This window comes from Haemaphysalis longicornis, unplaced genomic scaffold, assembly GCF_048455015.1.
Source record: "Haemaphysalis longicornis isolate Haplotype H1 unplaced genomic scaffold, Haemaphysalis longicornis Haplotype H1 scaffold_3, whole genome shotgun sequence".
Taxonomy (NCBI): domain Eukaryota; kingdom Metazoa; phylum Arthropoda; class Arachnida; order Ixodida; family Ixodidae; genus Haemaphysalis; species Haemaphysalis longicornis.
The window spans coordinates 29,420,695-29,426,941 of NW_027526335.1; the positions used below are offsets into that span (position 1 = coordinate 29,420,695).

At 48.1% G+C, this 6,247-nt stretch overlaps 1 non-coding gene across 1 annotated transcript; it reads right to left on the minus strand.

Annotated features, from left to right (window-relative positions):
* Positions 1–5,591: 5,591 nt before the first annotated feature.
* On the minus strand, positions 5,592–5,664 carry Trnam-cau (transfer RNA methionine (anticodon CAU)). Its single transcript has one exon. It is a non-coding gene; the product is annotated as a tRNA-Met (tRNA).
* Positions 5,665–6,247: the final 583 nt, after the last annotated feature.

Below are 6,247 nucleotides of genomic sequence, written 5' to 3' on the forward strand. Positions count from 1 at the left end.
TTCAGAGTGATAGAACACAGTGTCAGAGTAAAAAAATATTACTTTTACTGGGAATTGCGTACTTCGGCAAGCTATAAAGTCAGGAAAGCATAAGGGGGTGCGGCGACAACGCTCGAAACTTTCCCGCACTTTCTAGATACGCAGGAAGGGCGTATGTGAAGATTGGCTGGGAGTGCTAAAAGCAAAATCCAAAGAAAAACGATTGGAGGCTGAGATATGTGTTTCGATGCTTAACAGAACAATTAAAAAAATTAGTGCCTATTTCTTCGGAGACAAAATGCGAAGCTTTCTCCCGTGCAACGGGAGTCAGATCCAAAGTCCAAAATCCAAACTGCCGAAGTACAAAGCCAAAGTCCACTTCAACTCAGCCAAGTCCACATCCAACTTCTAATACCCCACCACCAAAGTCCAAAGCCAAAGTTCAGTCCTGCTTAGAGATTGTATTTCATCATCGTCTTCGCTAACCGTGTGTACTGCCAAACCATATGTTGCGTGTTAGGAGAGGTCGGTTACGTGTGCAGACATCCTATTGCTGTTATACGGTGTATGATTGATGTGCCCTTTGTGAAACCGAATGCCCAAAGCTGGGTTTCGTGCAGTGTGTTCCCAGCTGTAGGTGAGACACAGAAAGCTTCGCTTTAAAAAACTCCTCGCATTGCCAGTCAAGGTCTTTATAGGGTAAGACAAGGCGTGCAATTCTAGCACGAAACGTCTTTCCTTGCGCCTCACTATCCCTCATTCCCCTATCCCTGACTGCGGCAATGCCTCGGAAACAGGTCTAGAGAAAGTCAAGCGGTCCTTGCGTGCTTAATGTCACGCTTCAACATGTTCCTCCTTTAAGCATGAAATGAGCGGGAAACGGAATAAACAAATAGACTCACTAAAGACTCGGGGGTCTCGGAAAACCATGCCGGATCAATACGTATCAATTGCCGTTCACCGACCCCCTCGACGGTCCGACTCCGGCTTTTCGTGATGTCTGCAGTACATTACCGCGTTCAATGCTGCAATTGATTCCGGCCGTCGAACGGACGCCTGGCAGGCCTTTGCGCTTGCTCTTTTCATGAGCCTATAGGCGGCTAGCTCTCAGCAGCGGAAATCGATGCCGAAACCACCGAAACGAGCCACAACGCCGACGGGCAACGAATGACAGCATTGATTTTTTTAATTTTTAGCGAGAGGTGTACTAAAAGCGCTAATTGTACAAGAGGAAGGGAGACAAAGGGCTTTTAACGAAGCGCGAGGACCCTCTGCTTCGATGGAGATGTTGATGCAAGCCCGCAAACTTGCTTCTAAGTCCGCGAACTAAATTTTCCAGCGGTAAGCAGCGATAAAACGTTTACTAAGGCCTCTTAAGTATCAGCGCTAATGCTCCAAGTGAGAAAAAGGGCGAGTAGCATGCGACAGGTGTAGTCCCGCCCACAAACAGCGTCTGGGATAACAAAGCCTGAGTGCACGCAGAGGCAGCTCGGCCGGAGGCCTTGCTTTTTGCTTCCAACAAAAACAAGGCAGTTCCCTCGGCCGGTGAAACTAGTTTGGATGAGCGTTAAGTAAGGGTTACATCCCTGTACCAACGTAGCAAAATACATCGCCCAGCCACGCTCGAGGCTCAAGGATACAAAGGTATAAAAAGGGTCACTAAAAAGGTGGCCGTTGTTTTGTTCTTCAGGTTCTCGCCGCGCCAGTGAGGGGCCATTAAGATTGCAGTGTTCCTCACATGAAAACCATATTACTGGTTTAAAACATTTCGCCGAAAAATTGCACAGGACATCGACGGCTGTGTAGATTAAGATGCCAGCGCGAAATTAGGACCGAGGCGGTGGGGTATTGGCAACTTTGAGGGAGGATGCTACAGTTTCAGTGTTTCAGAGTGTTTATATTTACAGTGCTTTCCGTTGATCGCTGGTTGACTGTGCACGTGTCCGTGGTGGGGCCTTGAAGCTTTCATCTCCAGTTGCTCACGTGGTCTCCTCCTGGGAGGGAAAGAAGATGCGTTAATCGCAAAAATGCGCCTTCAATGCTTTCGCAATAATAAACCACGAACGCCGGTCTTGTAGTGCAGGACGTCCACTGCACGGAGACACCAACATCGCAAGAAAGAGACCTCACCTCAAAACTGTAGTCTATTCCCAAACAGCCGAATTAAATTTACGAGGGAGCATTTGAATCAAACGTATAAAGAATGTTTCGTGTATCGACATAACCCACCAACCGTCACAGCCATGGTATGACACGCAGCAAAAAACCCGAACGGCGGACACATAGCAGACAGGACCGGCTCTGCTACTCACCAACTAGCCAAGCAGAAAGTTATACTTCCCAGCCACTGTTCCACTCTGTTGCTAACTTGCCCAGATTTGTTCCCAAAGCTGCAGGCATTCTTCTTAGAAACATCACACAGAAAAGTTGAAAGTACGTATGCAAATGTTTTCCCCTCCACGATCCCTGCACGCTCAAGCGAAGAACAAAGAAACAAGCCCAAAGGAAGAAACCTACTCGAAGAAACTCTGTTCACGCCATCCCCATTAGACTCCGCGCAGACGGTGCCTCAAATAAGACGCTTTAACCAATTAGGGCTAGCTAAACAGCCAATTGACTGTCGTGGTGACTGAGAGGCTACGGCGGTACGTAGCGGAGCACGACATACAAAACGCTCGAGAGAAGTTCAGGGTACCGCAACCATCCCAGGTTTTTTTTGTGTGTGTGTATAAAGGAAGTGAAAAACACCTGTGTGGGGACAGATGTCGGCGCTCGTTAAACATTTCCAGATGGTTTAAATTTTTTTAAGTATACCACCTACCAATCTACCTGACTCCATGGGAACTTGGACGACAGGGGCTGGCTGCGGGGATCTGTAGACGACACTTATTCCACCGAAGGAGCCAAGTAATGCGCGAGTGATGTCGACGCATTAGAATAAAAAAAGAGGGGAGCGAATTTCCTTCCTATCCTGCACACCACCGTTTGCGCAGATACGAAGTGACCCCAGGGCGGGTGTCTCATTTATATTGAAGAAGTTCGCTCGGGGAAGTCTGGCTGACGCGCTGGTCTTGTCTGCTGCGTTAAGACTGTCGTTCAACAACAGTTGTAGAAAAATTGGCCGTGTGTCTGCTCCTTCCGTTGCAAATGTCGACAAAAGAGGATATATCTATGTCGACATTTGCGAAGTGAATCCTTCCCTTCACTTTCCCGCTCACATCTCATGCTGTTCCTCTTCCGTCGCGCTCATTCCAAGGTAAACACGATAAAGGTATGCTCAAGTAAATTTATATTTACCGCGCTCCACTGGTCCAGGCCGGGTGCCTCGATGCCAGCGCTGTCATTCGGCAGAGATGCGAGTCAATCGAGGAACCCTACTTCCACAATTATAGAACCACGTTGTCCTACTTCACGTGCGTTGCAAGCAGAACGTGGAACATATCTAGTGGAACCTTACGTAACTGTTTCCGCTTGATTTCTTAAAGTGCCGCCAGAAGCTATAGTGGTGCGGGCGACAGCAGGCGACAAAGTGAATTTTTTTTTCTGCAGAGGATGTCGTATTTAATTTCGCAAAAATCAAGCATCTAAGCATTTTTTATAAAGGAATGCTGCAAATATCGCTCATGTATTGTTTTCCTTTCTTATATTTGCGTAATGTCTTGTTATTATTCAACAATGTTAACAAGTATGAACCTTAAAACCGGACTTAGAGGTTTAGATTTGGCTGTGCGTATATAAGACGATTGTGCATACTTCGTTTCACTTTGGGCGGGTGGCTGAATCAAGTCACAGACAGACAGACAGAAAGACAAGCAGACAGACAGATTTGCCAAAATTTCTGGGTTTAAGTAGCCCAAGAAAGACTATCTTCTTTAAAAACCTCAAAGGTTCGAAGGTCTCACCCGTGTGAGCTCCGTGACGCCAGAAACTCTACTGCGTGCGCCGCGGACGTCAGGTGGCTGAGCGGTCGCGCGGTGAGCGCATTTTCTTTGCTGCTTCTTGGAACTACGCCAGGCGAGAAAGTGATCGACCCCGGCTGGCCTTGGTGCCTCGGTAAAATACGCCGATCAGTGCTAACCAGCCGCGCTCGGGGGCGAGTGAGACCGTAATACCGCCCTCCAGGCGGCCAAGTCAAAGACGCCGAAGCAGAGCCTCCGAAGCAAACCACGCTGTTCCTCCGCCAAGGGGGGCGCCAAGTTGCGTGACACTCTTCGCGTTGACTGCGTGTGGGTGCAGCTTCATCTGTAACCTAACCGTTGGGTAGGAAGACGAAGTGAGGCATAATAGAATGCCGACAAGGCATGGCTGACATAGAGCAAGGGATAATGTAGCTCCCCGTGGTGTAATCTCGATTTGCTTAGGGTTACGTTTTCTGGGAATTCCGGCCATGCGTAAGTGGCATTCGGGCACGGGCACACAACGAAACACACGCGCTGAAAAAAAAGACATGCAGCGCAAGCAAGGCCGCGGGGTGTCAATGAAACGGCCGAAAATGATTTCATTGACAGATGAATGAGAAGCAACTCCAGAACCATTTTGGCAGGAGAAGCAATATTTAAAAAAATAAACTCCATGGAAAGCGGCGGGGAGAAAAAAACGCTTAGGCTGGAGAAAAAAAATCGAATAGAAAGGCAGGCAAACCTAAAATACAGAAACTATTAGAGGGAACTCATCCCGGCTGGCGAAAAAAAAGAAGAGAGAAACGTTAAACAGACTCTAAAGGAGGAAGTACATGACAGAAGTACAAGAAACTGGGCTGAGGAGTTGAGAGTAACGATTTACCTTATATCAGCCAGAATAAGCGGGAGAGAGCCGCAATGTCAGAGACGTTTGTATCTCATTAGGGCTTCTTTTGCGGGTTGTGTAAAGGCTTAGACCACCCCTAACAGCACCCCCTCTCTCTATCGGCCAATTCTGCTTCACGTCTCGAATTACGTGTCACTGCTTCAAACCATTTGAAGGGAAAGAAGAGCTGTCTTCAAAAGACGGCAATGACGCAAAGGAAAACAAGGAAACAAGAAGAATAAAAGACACGAGGCGGAGGGCGCATCAGTGTTGACTCGGTAAGCGGGGAGGGTGAAAAAATGGCGAGCCTTATTTCTACCCGGCAATCATCGTTAGAACGGCCGCACGTCGACCCACTCTCGGACGTGGACCGACGCGTGTCGGTGCGGCTTCAGCACTTTTAGCCTGTGCGGGTGATTGTGGCCCGCAACAAGCGGGTCGTTCTTCGCTTGGAGCACCATGCGGTTGCTCAAAGTCGAGCTTCCCGCAGAAAAATCGTCTGAGTGTTTGTACCGAATTTTTTGCTGTCACAGCCACAGTGGAGGGAGCGCAAATCATTCACTCTTTCAACGTAGTGCCGCTTATGACGAAGTCAGTTTCCCGCCCCGAGGACGCCTTTCTAACGATGGGTCTACAATAAACTCTCTCTCTCTCTCTCTCTCTCTCTCTCTCTATATATATATATATATATATATATATATATATATATATATATATAAATAAGGATTGGCAGTCAAGAAAACCTCAGAAAGCAAAGGGGAGAATGTGGTCAGTCATAGAAAGAGTTGAAGAATTTTTTGAGACAGAAAGAAAGTGGTGAAAAAATGCCCGCCGGGTGGGATCCGAACCCACGACCTCCAGAATATGTGTCTGGTGCGATGACCACCACGCTACCGGCGGGGCTGTTTCCCCACCACTTTCTTGGGTATTTATGTTACAGTATTCTTGTTTCCTACACTTGGGGTGGTAGCCAGCGCCACTCGGACTACTCGGGGTGAAGGGGACCTTCTTTTTAACCCCCGGGCTTTTACTCGAGGGTCTACGGCATGTCGAGAGTGGTCGACCAGCGTTGAGCCCTCTCCCTATTGCACCAAGACTACAAGAACAGAGGCCCTCGCTATGCAAGTAGAGAATCAGAATTGGAAGTGAAGGGCTCGTTGAAATAAGACAGAAATAAGGGTTGGCAGTCAAGAAAACCTCGGAAAGCAAAGGGGAGGATGTGGTAGGTCGTTGAAACAGATAAATAATTTGGAAAGACAGAAAGGAAGTCACGGCCCGGGGGTTAAAAAGAAGGTCACAAAAATACTGTAACATAAATACCCGAGAAAGTAGTGGGGAAACAGCCCCGCCGGCAGCGTAGTGGTCATCGCACCAGACGTGTATTCTGGAGGTCGTGGGCACGGATCCCACCGGGCGGGCATTTTTGCACCACTTTCTTTCTGTCTCAAAACATTATTCAACTCTTTCTATGACCAACCAGATT